Source organism: Pseudonaja textilis, chromosome 6 (genome assembly GCF_049901715.1).
Source record: "Pseudonaja textilis isolate UNSWEBS1 chromosome 6, rPseTex1.2, whole genome shotgun sequence".
NCBI lineage: Eukaryota > Metazoa > Chordata > Lepidosauria > Squamata > Elapidae > Pseudonaja > Pseudonaja textilis.
The window spans coordinates 13,068,839-13,090,086 of NC_141995.1; the positions used below are offsets into that span (position 1 = coordinate 13,068,839).

The 21,248-nt window shown below is 38.6% G+C and overlaps 1 protein-coding gene across 1 annotated transcript in view; it reads left to right on the forward strand.

Moving 5' to 3' along the window:
- Positions 1-21,248, forward strand: part of CCSER1 (coiled-coil serine rich protein 1) — a 448,828-nt gene that overhangs the window by 264,451 nt on the left and 163,129 nt on the right. The gene's annotated exons all lie outside the window — the stretch shown is intronic.

Consider the following 21,248-nt stretch of genomic DNA (forward strand, 5'->3'; position numbering starts at 1 on the left):
TCAGAACCAACAATCTGAAGGCCTGACTGCTGTAATGTTAAAATAGTAGACCAAGATCAGGAATATTATGATATTATTTTAAGAAAGTATCTGCTCTCAGTTATCTTTATATCATACTTACTTTATTTTAATTATGATAAATACTTTCCATAGCAACCTGATCAAAAACATCTTTTCAAATAAGTAGTGAATTCAAACAATACCTTTAACAACCATTAAATGTTATTAGCCATCCAAGGAAGTAGCTTGTTTACATCAGGAAAAAATAAAAGTAATTTTATTAATATAATCTGTATCTCCATTTGGAAGGAATAGGGTGTGAAGTTGTTTTATACTACCTATTCAAAGGATGAAATAATCCAATACTCTTTACACTAATTACTATGCTAAAACAGGATCATTATTTCATCCTTTGTGCAAATGTTATAGTAAAAAAAAACAATCAAAAACTTTCATTAAGTCTGTTGAATAAAACTATTCTGTTTGTTTAGAAGCTCTCCTTTTTCTACCTGACTGTCTCCGGGGAATGAAAAAGTATTTACCAATAGTCTCGCTGAGACCATGTGCAGTCCCTAAATCCTAGAATGGCCCCATGAATCTCTTAAAAGTTTCCAAGGAATTCTAATTTAAAATGTGGTGGCAAATAGAGAGAAAGCCTAGCTAATGATATTTTGGAAATCCTTATATTGTATATTTTTGCTTGGCAGGTCTACATTATTCATAATTTCCCAAGAGCAATTTTTTGCCATCCCAATAAAGAATTAGGATTTCAAAATCCTAATGTAGGATTATTCTATAACATAGTTTGGAAGGGATCCTGGAGGTCTTATAGTCTAACCACCTGCTCAATTAGAACACCCCATACCAGGGGTGTCAAACTCAAAGCCTGTAGGTCAGACCAGCCCACAGGGTGCTTAGATCTGGCCTGTGGGCTGCCCTGGAAACAGTGAAGGACTGGCCCGCAGTGCCTCTGCCAATAAAAATGGAGGTCGGGAGGGCCCGCCCAAGCTCTTACTTTTGCTGTGATGGCCTCCTGCAGCCCTCTGCCAGTGAAAACAGCTGGGAAGATGGTGCACAGGCTACAGGTCGTCGAGCTGGTCACGCCCACTCACCCCCCCTGAGGTCAAACATAACCCTGAAGTGGCCCTCAATGAAATTGAGTTTGACACCCCTGTCCTATGCCATTCCAGACAAATGGCTGTCCAATCTCTTCTTGAAACCCTCCAGTGATTGAACTCACAACTCACATCTTATGGAGGCAAGCCATTCCATTGATGGCTATCAGGAAATTGTCACTATCAGAAAATTTCTCTCTACTGCAATATAATGGCAAATATCTGTAGTTTGGATATAAGATGAATGTGAAGATTTGTTCTCCGAGCTTGTGGGTTGGTTTCCAAATGTTTCATTACCAGATTGGGTAACATCTTCAGCAGACTTTAGGGGATGTCAGTGTTCTTCTTTTTATAAGTGTTCTTCTATTTCTCTGCAGTTCTATAGGTTGGATCTCTCTTTTATAGTCTACCCATTACTTCCTGACCTGCCTTCAGGTGCTTTGGGAAATATGACAGACCCCGAAGTAATGGAAGACTGCTATCATATCACCCCTAGTCCTTCTCCTTATTTGACTAGACAATAGCAAGTTCCCTCAAACATCCATTGTACAGTTTAGCTTCTAGGCCTTTTATCATCTTTGTTGTTCTCCTCTGCACTTTTTGTATCAATGTCATTTTTGGAGTGTTGTAACCAGAACTTGATACAGCATTTCAAATGTGGTCTCACCAATGCAGTGTAAAGCAGTATTATCAACTCACGTGATCTTCACATGATCTTGATATGAACCAATGCAACATTTGCAGTTAGCATTTCTGGTCATTTACCTAGTAAATTCAACAAGCTTTTACAGCCTAACTCCCACAATATTTGTACAGAAGAGAAGTTCTTTTGGTCTCTGCTTAATATACTAATTTGTATCTTACAAGTTAGCTTCCCTGACCATTGGGGGTCCTTGCAATGAAGTAATGTAGAACTGTTGTAAAAAGCCTTATATGACTTCCCTCTATTTTTATTCCAACTGTGTCATTATGACTGCATCTTCCAAAGGTGAAATAAAAGTGAAAGTCTTAATGATTTTTTAATTTCCAAACCAGCTCCCTTGACCAAAGGACTCCCCATGGGTCTCACAAAAAATATCTTTGCAAAGTTTGCTATTTATATATATATAAAAAAGATCTAAGGGAACATATTACTGAATCCCTTGGGTACAAAATACTAATATCTAAAGTACCTTTTTTGCAAAATGTTAATTAGGCCATTTTGAAAACTGCACTATTAAATTTACACTAAGATATTTTTTTTTGGGGGGGGAGGAGAATGTTATATCAGCCAATATTTTGTGCATAAAAAAGTGATTTGCCAGTAAGAATCAAAGTATCCCTCCAAAAATAAAAAGGGAGAAATTATTATCCTTCATGTTCTCCAAGAGGGCTTAAATAGTTTACAAATTAAGTTTAATGACTGGTGTGTATAATTTAATGTGCAGATTGCATTTGCCTTCACCTTCTGGCTTGCCACTTATATTTTATTACATACCGTATTGCATCACGTAGTATAACTTGGCTGTACTTATTCAGTGGCTTATTCAGATAAAGGAGTACTTTATTCTAAGTAACGTGTCTGTGACATTTTTGGAGAGCAATGAAAATAAGTAATGTGAACTGTGAAACATCACCCCCTTCCTCACAGATAGCAGGAGTCAGGAGAGATTTGGAGTTCACAGGAAATGACCAAATGACACAAGCACATTGGATTCCTTCTTGGTTTTCTTCTTCTTCTTCTTCTTTTATCTGAATATAAGCAATACAAGAAGTGCTTCTATCATATGGCAGGTTTCTTTATGTCAAGTACCATTTACCTAAGGCATTTCAACAGTCTCTGCTGGATTTCCCACTATCTCACCCTCCAACCTCCCTGCAGCATTCTGCTAAGTGGCAGTAATGCAACAACACATCATTTAAATGTACTGGAAAAATCCTTGATGTGGCATTGCCGCATGGGGAATTTAAATGGCAGGTACTCTGATTGAAGGTATATTGAGGGAAATGTAAATGGTGATTCCCCTACTCCTTGTGGAGCTGCCTGGCATCAATCATTGTTAGCCTGTTGCTCCTATCAGCGCAACCCATTGGCGAGCCTTACTGGTACATAAGATCTCTCACTAAAAAATACAGCAAAGAAGCAACTGAGCTCTGGAAGTCTAGTCTAGGCCCAGGGAGTCTATGATAGCAGTCTTCCAGTACTTGAAGAGCTTTCACAGAGAAGATAGAGTTGATCCACCTATTCTCCAAAGCACCTGAGAGCAGGACAAGAAGTAATGGGTGGAAGATCATTAACGGGAGATCCAATTTAGGAGAAATTTCCTAACAATGAGAACAATTAACCAGTCTCTGGCTTTCCAGATGTGGCTGACCTAAACAGTGGTGGGATTCAAAAAATTTTACTACCAGTTCTATGGGTATGGATTGGTGGGCGTGGCAGAGAAGGATACTGTAAAATCTCCATTCCCATCCCACTCTTGGGGGAAGGTTACTGCAAAATCCCATTCCCTCCCCATCCCACTAATCTGCTTTCCAGCTCCACTCTCCTGTGCAAGGCAACAAAAGAAGACCCAGCCAATCAGCTAGGTGTCAACTCATAAAATAGTTTGTATGCATGTTTTATAGTTGTCAACAGAAAGAAGCGGGGGAGCTTCAAAGAGCGGGCAGCAGTGTGGAATCGAAAGTACATTCCATTCATATTTTCTTCAGAGACTGATTAGATGATTGAAGCTTCTACCACACAAAAATCTAATTGGACAGCATAAATGACGACTCTTGGCTATGGATGTGTTTCATTGGATGATACACCCAGAGGGGTGGGGGGCGGGGGAAGCAGGATCAAGGGTGACAGTGAATTTCATGTCTCAGAGTTGGTTTCACTCAGGGAAATGCCAGAATGTTAACTTCTAATAAATCCTTTGTAGTTTTGGGAGTGTGGCTCCAGGCTCATGATTTAATTGGAGGAACTGCCAGGATCCTGGCACTAGGACTCGGGAGGCAGAGAATACATGGGGGCGGGGCCAGTCAGAGGTGGCATTTGCCGGTTCTCCAAACTACTCAAAATTTCCAGTACTGGTTCTCCAGAACTGGTCAGAACCTCTGAATACCTCTGGACCTAAGGCCTTTAACATCCCTCACTCTCATCAGGCATTTTAGAGCAGAGATCTCCAACCTTGGCAACTTTAAGACCTGTGGACTTCAATTCCCAGAATTCCTCAGCTAGCTTTGCTTGGTGAGCTTTGCTGAGGAATTCTGGGAGTTGAAGTCCACGGGTCTTAAAGTTGCCATGGTTGAAGATGCTTGTACTAGAAGGCTTCAAATTCTTTGCTCTTACACTTGTCTATGACTGGCCTGGATATGTTACGTAGAATATTGATTGAAAGAAAGAAAATGTGCTTGTTTTTCATTCCCATTAGCATTTATTTATTTATACATATAGTACCTATAATAATAATTGAAACAGAAGTACCATTTCACCACCCATGAATGAATCTGTAAAGTATCTAGAAATTCAATTTGGTTCACACTTTGAAAAAAAAAAAATAGAGTTATATGGTTTTAGATCGACTTCTCCTATCTCTGTCTGGATCAAGGCCATTTATCATTGTCAACTGACATCTCTAATTCTTTCCATTGTTTAGGACATGCATAGCATTAGAAAGATTTGTCTTAAGGCCTGGCTTTCAGTATCACTGCAGAAGGATTTTCTTTCCACTCCAACAGTGAAAAGAGCATCTATTATTTGATCATTAGAAACTCAGGTAACTTAATAGCGGAGGAGTTAAACCATGAATTAGGAGTGCCCTGTTATCACTTATCCTTAATTGTCACAATCATCATCTTACTAGTAAAGTAAAATCAGAAAAAACAAAGACATCTGACTTTGGGGTTAATTGGTAGGTTAGCTTTTATTATGAAGAACGGTAAATGGCACAAAGGTTACTCAACATGGATCATTTAATGGAAATATGGATCACTTTAATAAGATGCAATGCTGGACTGAAAGTTTTCCAATGATATAAGTGTTATTCTTCATCATTCCCTTGTTCGATTTTTGCTACTGCCATTTTTATAATTTAGTGACAGCAGAATTCCTCCCAGAGTTGTTGATGAGGGCCACCAAGTGGCTGACTGGGTCACAATCAGAAAACTTAGGATGACCTGTCATTAGGTACAGATTAACAGAGTTGGAAGGGACCTGGTAGGTCATCTAGTCTAACCCCCTGCCCAACAGACTCTACACAATTTTTTGACAGATGACAGTCCAGTCTCTTCTTGAAATCTTCCAATGATGAATCTCCCTCTACTTCTGAAGGCAAGCTGTTCCATTGGTTGATTGCTCTCACTGTCAGAAAATTTCTCCTTATTTCTATTAGAAGGAGGAGAGTTAAGAAAAAATAAACATTCAACTACTTGGAAGAGCCCAGATTTTTATCTCAAAATACTCATTTCTGTCAATTTATAAGGCTGCCCATATCACAGAAGTGATTCTGGATGGCTAACATAGGATTAAAACTTAACACAGTTATCATTAATTCCTCCAGTAAACGTCATTTCCATTCAGTTTTCTGCGCTTGTTCCAATCTGTGAAAAATCACACACAGACAAAAGCCCTTCACATGTCAAACCCTTAGACCAGCAGATCTTGTCTGAAGAAACTGAACATTGCTAAAACTCGGTTAAGAGTTTAGATCAGACATGTCCAATCCATGGTCCATATGGGGCTCTGGATAGTAATGCAGCCCCACAAGATTGTAAACCTTTAACATTATGCGATTTTTAGTGATAACTGTATTTCATGTTACATATGCAACCCAAGGCAATTTCTCTTCACCCAATGTGGCCCAGGCAAGCCAAAAGGTTGGACACCCCAGTTTAGACTTTTCTGTAACCAAGTGCTTCCAACTAATGGGAAATAAAAGGCTTTACAGTAGTGGTGAATATCTTTAGCTCAAGTGTAGGATGAGGGTGAAGCTTCATTTGAGCTTATGGTTCGGTTTCCAAATGTTTCATTGCCAGGTAACTTCTTCAGCAGAATTTAGCTTCAGTGCTGGGACTCAATTTTTTTTTACTACCGGTTATGTGGGCGTGGCAGGGGAAGGATACTATAAAATATCCAGTAAGAGGTGGTATACTTTCCAGTTCTCCGAACTACTCAAAATTTACGCTACCGGATCTCCAGAACTGGTCAGAACCTGCTGAATACCACCTCTGTTTAGGTTATGTCAGTGTTCTTCTGTTTATAAGGATTCAGGTGGAGGTGTTTCAAGTGAGGGTCTTGTGATGGGTCAGGTGTGAGTCATCAGTGAATACCTTGTGATGGGCCTTGTGATTGGGAGATAACATCAGGTGAGGGAAATTAGGAGGTGAACTGCTGGGGGGGCTCACAAGACCTTCACTTGACACACCCACTCCTGAAGCCCTTATGAACAGAAGAACACTGACACTGATATCTCCTAAACTCTGCTGAAGATGTTAGTTTAGCCGGGTAGCCAAATATTTGACAAACAATCCCCAAACTTGGAGAATTAACGTTCACACTTATAAAAGGCTTTGCCTACACAAAATCCCCCATATGATTGCACCCACACTGTTGCTTTTTTGGAAAAAAAGTTGGTTGGGGCATGCTGGGATAATGGAGGCAGGGCACATCGGGTGTATAAAGGTGATGGGCCGGGCTAAGTGGTTAGCCCTGACTTTAATCTCTGTTAGCTTGCATTGTCTAGCAGCTGGTCAGTAAGGTGCTGGCACACTCCGGAGGAAGATAAACTGCTTACATTAAATCCTGTTGTGGCTGTTGTGCTTCCTTTCGGTTGTGTGATGGAACCTGACACCCTGAAGATGTGGTTTTCTCAGATACCCTGGAAACCATGAATGGAGATGGAACTGATTATGTTGCTGCTGATATGGATGGAGTGGAATGAGATTTTTATGGGATTTTATTATGTTGTGGATTTTTTTTTTTTTAATATTATAAGATGCTCTGTGGGCAGGGCTATCTTAACAGAATTATGGGCCCCGGGCAAAGCAGTGTACTGGGGCCCCTATAACAACTACTCACAGGAATAAAAATGTAAATGGTTGATAAAATTAAACATATATTTACATGTTAGTATTAATTAAAAATGCAGTAAAATGTAATATGTTGCTGTAGTTAACATACACAGATTAGTATGGGGCCCCTATGTCTGTGGGCCCCATGGCCAAGTGCCCATTAGGCCCATGCATCAAGACAGCCCTGCCTATGTGAGTTGGGCAGCCACATAACTTTGTTTAATCAATCACTCAATAATAGTTCCCCACATATCTGCACCCAAGATCAGGTGACCTTTGTAAGGTAGTGACAATGTGATCATTTTGACTCAGTCCTATGTCACTATAAGTTTCACTTATAGTGACTCATAGATTCACTTTGCAGATAGAAGGCAGCTAAATGGCTCAATCTGGAATTTCAGCTACAACAGGGGTCAGGGAACTTTTTTACCTCTTACCCCCCAAAAAATTTATAAACGCAGACCTTACCCCTCCCGCCTCTCCCTCCCCGGCCACCTCAGGCTGCTGACACATAATTTGGAGGTCGAGGCGGGAGGAGGTGCCCCTCCCCCCGCGGCTGGGAAGAAGGGATAGCTCGCCCAGGGAATGAAATGTCACCAGGCTTCCCGAGGGCTTCTGGGAATTTTCTCGGGCCAAGGCGGCAGTTGCAGGTGCCTCTTCGCTTCCTGTGTGCCTGGCAGTGATGAGAGGCTTCGGGAGGGAGCCGGGCTGGCTGGCTAGTTGGCAGGCAGGCAGGGCCTGGGGCGAGGAAGCGGGAAGGGAGGATGATATTTGGGAGCCACGGTGACACAAACTGCGCGCGAAAAGCGTGCGGTCATCGCAGCGCGGGGAAAGCGTCCCTTTTCCCAAAATGCTCTGCCCTATGCCAGAAGCTCGCCTTCCCTAAAAAACGGGCGGCGGGCTCTTGCAGAAGCTAGCCTGGAGTCATTTCCGACCCAGGAAACAAGGGTGGGGTGGAGGGGATAAATTTGCCTCAAGGGTGTTTTAATAACTGCTGCTATGCCGATAGTTCCGCCATTGGCCAGCGCAACCTCCTCATTACCCCCAGATTTTCACTTTTACCCCATTTGGGGTAATTTACCCCTGTTCCCCGACCACTGAGCTACAAATTGAGGTGGCACTACAGCCCACAAGTGGTAATTATAGCCAGGACATGTTGAAAGTAAAATAAAACAAGCAAAAATTACTTTGTCTTTAGCTTCTGGCTTCTGTGACATAGGGACTCAGTCAATGTATCTGTTCATTATCCCCATACCTGGCTTTTTGTCCTTGTGGGCAAAAGATTTTTCATTTTCTAGCACCAATATGGTGCTCTGTATAAAATTAGCTTTCTGCCTCCTGCTCTGAGTTTTATCCATGACAGAAGAATATTCCTCTTGAACAGTCATAATTTTAGTCTTACAGAAGCACAAACTAATAAAATGCATAATTAATCTACCTGTTTTCTATTCCAGCCCCATTTCCTGTGCTCATTAGACAGAATCAATTAGCATGGGACAGTTAAGATTTTGCAAATATAGTTCTTTGAGAAAGTGGAGAGGGAAACTAGGAAAATGTTACTTTGTACTATTTAAGTACCCTAAATGTGAAGGGCTTCCTTTTTTCCCATCTCTACTTTAATCAAGCACAGCTCATTATTTTAAAGAGGAGCTGTATCCCACACAAATGAAGTAAATTTTATGATAGCAATTCTGATGGGAAGATGAAAATATCTCTTTTTGCAGCCTATTTTTTTTTTACCCACTTTATTAGTTTTGCATGGTGAAGCTATGCAGTTAAAAATACAACTATTCAAATTAAGCTATTTAACAAAATAGAGTGTAAAGAAGTCCATCAATGCAGTTGTCACTAACATGGGCTGTAGTTTCTTGGAAATACATCTCAAAGGAATAAACCATGGATGCAGACCTAGTGGTAAATTTGTGGCTGAAAGAAATCAAACAATGTTTCGCAGCTAAATTTCCAGCCCACAGAGACATTGCTGTCTGGGGTTTTTTCTTGGCTTGGCTAAATTAACTAATTCTTCTGCTTCCTTTTCCTACTTCTTTGTCATCTGCTGTTTTCCTCTCAAAGGTCAACTTTTTCTAAGTATGTATACCCCATCTGAATGTCATTTACATGTAAGGTTTTGCTGACAGACCCCACTTTACTTTTTCTTTGTCTTTAGGTGATTCATTTATCAGTCTCATCTCTCTCCCTCCCCACACAACATTTTTCAGACCCGATAATTGATTATTTCTACCCTTTCTGCAAAAACATTTTCAGACTTTCATCTTCATTATGTCACCTTAAAATACCACATTAATTAATCTCTATGATGTCCTGCTAAAAACAAAAAAACAAAAATATAGCAGTGAATAAAAGTAACATACGACCTTCTTCAAGTTGAGCACAGCTTCACAGACATCTTCATGCAGTTTTTTTGGCAACAATATGGAAATGGTTTAAAGTAACCGTTGAATATATTTCCCCCCCACACCTTAGTCTTTCCTTTCAACCATTTTTTTTTTAATTTTTGGCCAAGATTGAAAAAGTGCTGATATTTTTGTTTTCCTTTTTTCTAATCAAAGTATTAACCTAGCACATATATTTATCTATCCATACGCTGGCTGATGTATATTTGTGTACTGTCTATTCATGTGATTCTTCATTACAGAGTTCAGGTGATATTTTCCAGTTAGAGGTCTATGACCTATCATAGTGCTGGAAGGGACTTTGGAGATCATCTAGTCAGCCCCTTGCTCAAGGCAGGAGTTTTATACCATCTCAGCCAAATTGTTGTTTTGCCTATTTTTGAAAACCCCCAATGGGGGCAAGCTATTTAATTGACTGTTCTCACTGTCAGAACATCTCTCCTTACTTCTAGGTTGGAATTCTCTTTGACAAGCTTCTACCCCAGGGGTGTCAAACTCACATCATCATGATGGTGTCACGTGACATACTGGGAATTTTTTCCTTTTTTGCTAAACCAGGCATGGCCAGCATTTGACACATCCGGCCCACGGGCAGTTCTATCATTACTTCTTGTCCTGCCCTCTAGTATCTTAGAAAATAAGTCAATCTCTCCTTAAGCATGACAGCTTCTCAAGAACTAGAACTGTCTGTCTGACCTTGGATCTTCCTAGACTTCTGCTCCAGCAGGTAGAATCCATAGAAGCTAGGAACCTTGCCACCATTGGCTAGTCCACCAGTTGTGATCCTGCCCGGATCATAGGACTTCTCTAATGATAACATTCATGCTTTAATGCCCATATGGCTGGGCTGTTATAATGCACTAAACACTATGTACCAGTCACTATACAAGTCTTTGGAGATGAGACAGAAGCTGCATATGAACATAGTAATAGCCACTTAGACTTATATACGGCTTCAGTGTTTTACAGCCTTCTCTAAGTGGTTTACAGAGTCAGCATATTATTGCCTCCAACAATCTGGGTCCTCATTTTACTGACCTCGGAAGGATGGAAGGCTGAGTCAACTGGTGAAATTTGAATTGCCAAAGTGTTGGCAGCTGGCAGTCAGCAGAAGTAGCCTGCAGTACTGCACTCTAACCACTGTGTCACCACGGCTCATAGTAGCCAGGCTGTTGGTTGAACAATCCTGCCATTGCAAAATAATTCCAATTTCAGTCACAGTAGCATGTAGGGTTCATCGTGTTCATTATCTATTGTAAAAGCAAGGCATTACAACTGGTAAAATCTCTGCCTAAGCCAGAATTAAGAGAGACACTCCTGAGAGTCATCCCATTCCATATAATGTTTTGCTGATGGATCCTATTATATTTTTTTTGTCTCTAGATGATTCATTTATCAGTTTCATTGTTTCCTTAATTAGAAAGGCTGGCTTCTGTTTGAGTCGTTGTATTATGTTGTATTTTTGATTAATTGGATTTCCTGCTTGCTTGGTTGTCCAGAGTCTTACTTGATTGAATTAGTCTGCAAATATCGGTAAATAAATAATGCCAAATGATAATATGATATACTTGTTTCCTGCCTTAGCATGATATATGATCCTATTCATTTTTTTATGAACTATAGTATCAGTGACTAAAGGTAATATAATGGACATTGTGAATAATTTTCTAACTCATTCATTCAAAAACAATATTCTATATTAGCATTAGTTGTTACAACTTAGGAGGGTTACTGGGTCTGCATTGCAGGAAACAAGATGACCACTAGATGTCGGGAAACATAATATAATCTGTCTTTGACGCTGACCAATTCTGCAGTCCAGATCTGATTGCCCTAATTTAATAAATAGATTAATTAAATTGCTTAGTGAATGTGAAGTTTGCAAAATTAGCTGGTCATCTTTTATAAGGCCAACTAGTTAAATCCAGGAACCTGCAGAAATCCAGATCACTAAATGGCAACAAAGAAATACCAAAAAATCAAAATCTTACTTGGGTTTTTTTTGGTGTTTTTTCAGAGTACAGCCCAGAACTGATGACCCTACTTTTAAAGGCATCTCCTTTCAATTTTTGGCTTTGTGAGCAGGTAAAATGGATAAAAGGGCAAATAGAGGAGAGATTCTGAGAAGATAAAGTATTAAGAATGATAGAGGCTGTGGAATACTCACAAACTGTGCAAAAACTAATAGTACTGGGGTAGATATTTATTCATGAGCTACCACAACCGAACCAATTACATTGGGACACCATGTTAAATTAGCATGTTGTTATCTAAACATGAGCTGAACCATCTTGAATGTATATTTTAGAGCACATTACTTTGAGCACATGTAAGCAATATCTTAAAGTTAATATGTCTGGCTTTCATTAGCATGTTGTTGAATAGTAACTAACTACATGTCATAATTCTTTCATATTTGTCTTGTAAGTAGTATTTAAGCAGTGACTGCTGTATATGGAAAAATGTTCACATTAAGGAGGGTGTAACTGCGTATCGATTCTTTTGGTTGTTTTTAGAAGAATTCTGAAAAAGGGATAGCAATGAAATATTTAAAAAAAAAAACAGAAAATGAATGCTTTCTTCACCAATTAAACCCAGAATCCAGAACTTGTGGTGCTCCAAAACTGGAGGCTTTTAAGAAGAGATTTGACATCTATTTGTCCTGCTTGAGCAGAGGGTTAGATTATAAGACCTCCAAGATCTCTTCCAACTCTGCTATTCTGTTATTCCTAATATATACATAATTGGTAAAAAAAATATATGCACAAATTATTGTTTGGATGAAGGGCATTTGTGTTTTCTCCCTTTCTTGTTAAAATATATTTATGCCTTACATTTCTATACCAAGAGAATCCAAAGATTCTCACCCACCCCACTCCAAAACCAAAATCTGCAGACAAGTTTTTCTTTTGTAACTTATATATATATATAAAGGAATAACATGCTGTTCAATATCCTCAAAGTTACTGAGTTAATCAAAGACCAAGTTAGTTATGTCCTATAGCAAAGAAGGGCCATGGAATGCTCATCCAATTATTGTACCAGCATATCACTTTTAGCCTGACTGAAAAGCCAAAGTTTCTATAGAGATTTTTCTCTTCTTAAAATATTTCATTTAGTTTAATCCCTTGTGCTTCCATTAAGTTGACTTTGTGGGTGGATCATGTGAAGGTCCCCTTAAGTCAGTTGGACAAGTGAGATATGTGATACTTTTGTGTGTGTGTCTTATTGCTTCTAGTTCCTTCTGGTTCCTCCTACTGGTTATCATACCGATAGAAAAGAATATTTATATTTGTAGCTCAGGATTGAACCATAGGGTCCTTGGTGCTCTTTGAGCATGGTGATTTCCTTGCAGATGTTTCATTACCAGACTAGTTAATATCATCAGTGTTAGCATTGCTGATGTTACCTAGTTTGGTAATGAAATCCAAAGGGAACTTTAAAGACATCCTCCTAAACACTATGTTAGACCCACAGTGGTAGTCCTTGTTTTAAAACCCTGGGGAAATTTTAGACTCAATTATATCACTATTTATTCAGGATTTTTCACCATTATTTTCAAGCAGATTGCTGAAAAATTCATGCAAATTTTCCTTCCTTCAGAACTGCAAATGTGCCAAGAGACTGCTAATAAAATATTTACAGCTAACTTTAAGATGCAAATATGTCTTCCTTATTGAGCTATAACTTCACTTTGAAAGATATCTCTAAAAGGATCAGATTTATTTTAATATATGTGTCATCTGTTTTTTTTTTTCTGCACTTTCTCCAGGGTTTTTCCTTTCTTTTTTTAAAAATGTGCATTAAGAAAGAGAGTAAGAGCAGCTATACAGTTAGGTGTTGTACATGTGAAACATTCCAAAAATATCAATAAAAGAGTTTTCTAACTGAAAAACTATATGACTCTGTAAAAAAATAGTATTTTGGGAGGCAACCTGTACAACTACTATTCAGTTATTTTTTGTATGTTCTGATAAATCATGTTCAATGCTTGCAGCTGCCTGGACAAGGCCCTGCAGTTTTCTGGAAAATTTTCTGAAATAGTTTGTCATTGTCTCCTTTCCTAGAGCTGAGAGAAACTGACTGGTTTAAACTGGCTTTGTGTGCCTAAGGCAGGACTAGAATTGAAGGTCTCATGGTTTCTAGTTTGATGCTTCAATGACTACACCAAACTGGGCCTATTCAGAGAATACAGGTAGTCTTCAACTTACAAACCATAGTTGAACCCAAAATTATGATCATAGCTTGTTGTGGACATAAGCCAAGGCATCATGTGACCAGAAGTGATTTTTACAACTGTTTTCTATGAGAGTCATTAAGTGAAAGTCATGGTCATTAACCAAATCCATTTGGTTAGAAATTGAAAGTAAATGCCAGAAACTGCAAAAAAAAAAGAAATGCACATTGAGGAAATGTGTTTGCCTGCATGGTATGATCATAGTCTCCTTCAGACTATCATAAGCATAAAAGTAAACAAATAAAAACAGAAGCATAGCTAAAGAAAAAGATTAATAATTTTATATATCATCTAATTCAACACTTGAGAGGCAAATTCATATGATTACAGTTTTGAGTAACAGCTCACAATTTATTTTAAAGGATAATCTTCCTCTGAACATTAAGATGAAAATTCCAACATCATTTTTATATTTTCAAACCTCCTCCAGATATTCAAATTGACGTTCACCTTTCACCTTTACCTTTCTTCATCCACATGTTTTTTGAAAAAAATGCAGATTCCAAATAGGTTTCTCTTCCTTTTTGCCAGAGATCACCATTAATTATCCCAAGCCTCTCTCTTTTTCGTCAATCATACTAATTTTTCTTAGCAATTGTTCTATTAAGCTAATATTACATTATATATGATACTTAGTAATTGCCTAAAAATGATATTACAATCCATTAAACTGGTAGACTCTGAACAGAATACATCATTATATACAATCCATAATTAACTTGTGGAATTCCTTGCTACAAGAAATGTTTGCCCACTTGCTGGCATAGTTTTATAGAAATATAGATGATTAGACAAAATTATGAACTATTGGTGCATTGAAACAGAGCAATAAATCACAACACAACGAGAGATTTCTATGTTTTTAGAGGCACCAGAAGAAAAACAGATTCCTGGACTGAGTCAACAAATATTGATACAGATCCCAATATCTATTCAGCAGTCAAAATTGAAGCTCCTCAAGAGGAGAGGTCCAGGTTAGGAAAGAGTTCAGATGACATGGAGTGTCAAGCAGTTATAAATCGAAAGAAAGTAAAGAGTGACCAATTCTCCTCTTATTAAGATGCTCACTCTAGGCTACCCAGTAGGCTTACCTAAAAATATTTTAATGGGAGAAATCTAAAAGTACTCTTCCTAATTGTAATAACAATAATATGGGATGTGCCTTGTACAGAATCTTAATTAACTGGTATTGAAACTGAATTCCAAAGATGGATCACCAGTTGCTGTTTGTATTGAAGCATGATATGGATTGTCTGCTCTTTGAGATAAAAGTCTACGGAAAGTCTCAGACATCCAGATCATGGACATGCCAAAGGTGCTTTCTCAGACTCCTTCCATTCCTCATCATCTAGTCAGAGCTGAAGAAACTTCTTGGATGAGAAGCAAAACGTCTTCAAAGAAAAAAACCAAGAAAAGTCCAGTTGCCTCCTGAAAAAGCACCTTCTCTTAGAGATGCTTCCACTGAAGCTCTTGCACTAATTGTGAGGATCAGTCACTTCTGGAAGACTCAAGGGCTTCCTTGTGCAATGTGAGAACAGACTGATGGGATAGATGGGCCAGGGCAGAGCACGGCTTATGTTCTTTTCATAGGAGAATGCATGTGATGCCTGAAATGATCTCTTCCTTGATTTTGTGACTAGAAATTCTCCTCTGGATACCTTGGTAGAAGCAAAGAGCTGTACCATAGCAATTCCACTTGTTTTATTAAAGCTTCAGCAGGAAAGTAAGAAGAAGTAGTTTGTCGGTGCAAGTGTTTTCCCCACCTTTGGTCTGTCTGCTTTCCAACTGCCATTCCAGAATCTGCCACCTGAGAAGGTTTCCTAATTTACCAGAAAGCACAGGCTAAACTTGCAAACACAGGCAAGGTTGTCAGGCAGGATTTATAACACGGAACACATGCAATTTAGTAAAATGTGCATTGACATTAACCAAATCTCAGGAGTTGCGGGTGTCTCTCCATTATAGATTTAACACATACAGCCTAGGTTGTAACCTTGCCAAATCTTTCTGTAGTATTTCCCCAACCAGTTTATAATGGAGAGGAAAAATGACCATGGAGAGCCACTGCAACAGAGACTAGACAGCCACTACGTTAGACTCCTCCCACCTCAAGGAAGGGATGGGGAAGTCTAAGGATCTGATCTTACTTTGTCACTGTGTTCTTTGTACTTCTGCTATACCACAACATAAACCAAGGAATTTTTTTATTGGACCATGTTGCTCTTTTCCATCCCAACTTAATGTTTTTATGTATGTGTTCTCTCTCTCTCTCTCTCATTCTCTCTCTCTCTCTCTCTTCTGTCTCTCTCTCTCTCTGTGTGTGTGTGTGTAAAAGAAGGAAAGAAAGATGGAAGTGAACTGGTGATGGATGGATGGATGGATGGATGGATGGATGGAGAGAGAGAGAGAGAGAGAGAGGTAGTCATACAGAGACATGGCAGGAGAGGGGAGAGGATAGAGATACAGACAGACAGACAGACAGACAGACAGATGATATAGGGATATATAGGTATAGGCACAGACATATAAATAGATATAAACATATAGGTAGAATAGATGTTAGATGATAGATAGATGATAGATTGCTGTGTGGGGGAAGTCTGCTGCTGTGACTACATAAAATTATACTGATATATTTCAAGATTGTAGAATGGTCCTCTGTATGATTTCAGATAGAAGTTTTCTGAAGTTTTCCATAAAAACCTATCCCTAATGGATGTTAAGAGAGTTTTTTTCAACAAGCCTGGTGGCAACGCACTGAAATTCTGTCATTCACATCGTGAAATCTTACTGCATGTTTATTAAAAGTTAATTACTATAGCTTTAAGACACATAATTGTTAGTAGAATAAGAAGTATCTGGTGCACTTTTAAATGGTAGCAATTACAAGCTCAGAATTAATTACTTGCATCAGTGTTTATTGCTTACTTGACTAGAAGGGCTGAATTATAACTGTGACCAAGCTTTATATGAAGCCTGGTGGAAGACAGAGAGAAAAGCAAATTATGTTTAGGAATGGATATCTTCTAATCTTGCAGACATATTTCCTCTAGCACATTTAACTCAGGTATATAGCAATAGCACTTAGATTTATATACCACTTCACAGTGCTTTACAGCATTCTCTACGTGGTTAACAGAGTCAGCCTATTGCCCCCAACAATCTGGGTCCTCATTTTACTGACCTTGGAAGGATAGAGGGCTGAATCAAACTTGAGCCAGTCAGGATCAAACTCCTGGCAGTGGGCATTATGTATGTATGTATGTATGTATGTATGTATGGCATTCAGCTTTGTTTGGGTATTTTCCCATGTCATTGTAGTTGTGCTTTTAAAGTTGTAGCAATGTTTCGGCAGAATCTCATCTGCCATCATCAGGCTTCCAGAACACCCCCCCACCCAATCAGAAGCCAAGCCTGCCATAGCCAAGCCCCCACCCAATCAAGTCACACCCCCACAGAGCCGAAGACACAAGCCTGAAGATGATGAATGAGACTTCATCAAAACATTGCCTAGATACTTCCAATCTTACGTGGGAGAAAACCCGAATATAACCAAAGATCCATATATATATATACCTGAAAGAATGGTATTTTTTGTCTTAAATAGTAGTAATTGACTAATAACTCGAGTTAGCTGAAGCCCATTACCTTACCTGTGTTACTTGTATGTAGTTTCCCTGTAGGAAATGGCAAGGATGAAACCCTTCCAGTTAATCCCAATTTAGCCTTGGTCATTCTAATAATTATTTTTGAGTAGTTGACCAGCTGTCACCACTTTCCTATCCTTGTATCAGCTAATTCTTCAAATAGGAGGCAATTAGAATCCTCTCCTTGCTTTTCTCGTGTTTCTAGAAGCCAAGATAGTTAACTTGCAGACAAATTGGCTACACTTTATAAGATGATTGGGTGGCCCATAGCGTCATTAGTGATGCAAGGTAGTAGACCAGTGGTGGGATTCAAATTTTTTTAATACCGGTTCTGTTGGCATGGCTTGGTGGGTGTGGCAGGGGAAGGATACTGTAAAATCTCCATTCCCACCCACTCCTGGGGGAAGGTTACCACCGGTTCTCCAAACTGGTCAGAACCTGCTGAATACCACCTCTGTAGTGGTCACCTTGGATTGATGCATGTGAAAAAGCATGCATCAAGAAGAAGATTGATGCATGTGAAGATACATGCAATAATTATCTCTTTGTGTAAAAGCAAGAAAGCCCATAATGTACATAATTTCAATAGACATATAATACCTTTCAGTGGTTGATTGATTGTACACAAATGGATTCATTAATCACATGTCAAAGACCAGGTAAGGATTAAGAATTAGAACCATTTTAATGATTGGCTGTTTTGCAATATGTTTTACACTCTTAATTGAACAATTGTGTGTAATGAATAGAAGTATTTCTAACAACAGAAGACAAATCAACAATGAATAATAACAAGGAAAATCAAATGGCCCACCTGTAACCTCTCTAAGCACTGAAAACACTGAAATCACAGGTAACCTGAAAAGTTTTCCAAAGTTTTCAGGAAGCTCATATTGTAAGCAGTGCATCTGAACCAAACTGAACTAAATTATGGCCCATGTTCTAGGTGTTTATTCCATTCATGTACAGAACTTTTCCAAGCTGGTGCTGTCCTGAAATGTTGGAATTTTAACTTCCAGAACCTATAGGTAGCCTGCATAAAAGCTTTCCTTTTTAGCAGAAAGTTCTTAGCAATTAAGTCAGTCATTATGATCCAAAAAATCCCAAACACTGGCTCAGATCTTCAAATATTCAGAAAAATTGTGATCCCGATAACTTTGCATCCTGTGTTTGTATTCACCGGGGTTAATTCTACAGTTGAAAATTTGTTGTTCTTCATTTTCTTTTTTGTCTTCTCTTCTCACAAGCCTTTGTTCTCACAAGGCTTTGTTTTGTTTTTTCCCTAATGCAAACCTAATTGTTTATGTTACTTTTCCATCTTAGAGTTTAACAGGATCAATCCTACTCTGATCTTTTCTATTTTCTTTTACATTCTTAGCATCAGCAGCCTTCTTGCATGGCGATATAGTGTCTCCATTTAAACTGAGCTGATAAAATCATGACTTTCAACTGAACCTGTGGTTTGGGGAAGTCCATAGTAAAATAGATTCATTAGTCTTGTGTACAAAACATTGCTTAATTTGACCTTATGATTCCATCCTGCACCCTTATGGAAAAGATAGCATGATAAATCATGCTAGATATTTGATTAATGACAATGCAGTGGGTGCTATTATTATAATATCTACTAGCTGCTCCTAGGAGTAATGTTTGTCTAGTTAATCATAGAGACCCAACACATGGTTTGTTTATTGTTTGAATTGAATGCAAGAGAAGGCAAGACATTTTTTTCTCTGGCTTGTGTATGTCTTGGATAAGTTGCTAGAATGTGAATGAAACTGCCTCTGCTTTGTTAGTCATTTTTGCTTCTGGAGCAATTGACTAGATATAGCTAGTAATAACGTGCAACATAGCTTAGACTAGAGTACAAGTGAGATCACTGACAGTTCTTACTGGCATTCAAAAAACAATTATGAACATTGACAGAAACTGTTGCTGAGACATTCACACTGGTCCTATCCTATCATGATCTCCATACTAATAGGGATAGTCAGAAAGGGGATATACTCTTACATGTTGGGGCTTTCATTAATGCCTTAACCTACTACTAATTAGGAATACATATGCAAAAAAAGAACAATTAGTCAATGAGACAACTTGACTCTCAAAGTTGTAGATGTTCCATTGCTGATGGTTTTAAAGAAAATACTGGACAACTATTTGTCTGGGGTGGAATAACGATTTCTGCTTTGAGCAAGAGGTTGGACTAGAAGACCTCTAATGTCCCTTCCAGCCCTAGTTCTATACTGAAACAACTTTCAATATTTCCCAACTTATTTTTGAGGTTTGGAATATTCTTTGGAAAAAAAAGTATACAGAAAAGTTGGCATAATTTTCAGGTGTTGATAAAGTGAAGCAGTGTGAAGTCCTTGGCTCTCTTTCAGGTTGGTTGCTTGCTTGCTTAATCTTGTGCTGAAGACATTAACCTACCCAGGTAACAAAATATCTGCAACGAACAAGAGTACCGAGGATTCTACCATTCAACCTTGAATTATATTTTTTTCTCTTCTATTGATAAGGCAGCTGCTAGTAAAGACTTGGTCTTTTCATTCTGTATAGAACTTTCTCCCCCACCCTTCAAAAAGACATAAATATATCACCCAAATCTATTTTTCATCAAACCTAATTTCTGACAACTGTAAAAGTGCAAGTGAGATGTTGTAATTTCTTTCTTTCTTCAAGAAGTGTTATTTATTGCAAGTCTTTGTCTCCTCTCCCTCATCTCTTTGGTATCATTGTTCTCTTGCCATTTTTATTTTTTTGTGACTGTTAATGCTGACACTCCTCGCTCCAAAAAAATGTGTTTTATTTACAGGGTACAGCTTATGGAAGTATTCCTATTCCTTCCCGCAGGCAATTATGTGAGTCTCTTAAATTCTGCTCTGTGTTGTAAAGATGATTATATGTGTTCATGTGCTGGCATGGCATGCTGCTAGAGATGAAACACCCTTAGGTCAATATGCAACCAGTTGTGTTGCATATTGCCTGTAATGTGCTTGCAGCTAATGGTTTCCACTGCACCCTCCTTTCCTTAGCTGGTCTGCTCCTTGTCTTGTACAGCTAGAAAGGACAACTGCAAAGTGCTTCTGAAAAAAAATAGAAAAAACCAGGCTTACCCAGTAAGTTTAGAGGAAAGACAAGAGCTAGTTTAACTTCAGCCATCATGCATTCCCATTTTAGCAGATCAGTGAACTTATTCTTTCTGCCTCATAAAACTGCAGCTTCATAGTTTCTTCTCAAATTGTTAATGCTTGTCCTTGGCCATGCAAACAAGTCTACTAGGGACAGACAGTCACAGCTGCTTGGCAAAGTTTCAACACTGGAAACTGCTGCCAAAAAAAATGCTTCTGATTAACATGGAAAATATCTTACAGGAAGGTGCAAAGTGACAATAATAAGCTGCCTAAACAACACCTTGCTCCATCCATCATGAGAAAAAAAGGAAAGAATATTCTGCAGATGGTAGAACTAGATTTTTAGTTCCAATGACATTGCTTCACAAAGTTCAGATTTTCAGTAGTGCTCAATTTGGATATGTGTTGCTATTAAACAAAGGTGTATTACATTTTGTCTAACTTATTTTGCCATTTTGGAAAATCCCCAGACTCTGCAAACATGCAAACAAAGAACAGAAAAATGCCATCTTAGGTATTGTTACTTCCATGCCTGTTTTTTAGAAAGGGAAAAAAAACTTTTAAAACTGCCCCCCCCCCCAAAAAAAAAAAAAAATCAGCAAAGAGTTCTTTGCCTTTGGATAGTACAAGAGAGGGGAGGGGATTTTTAGCTAGCCATGTGGCTT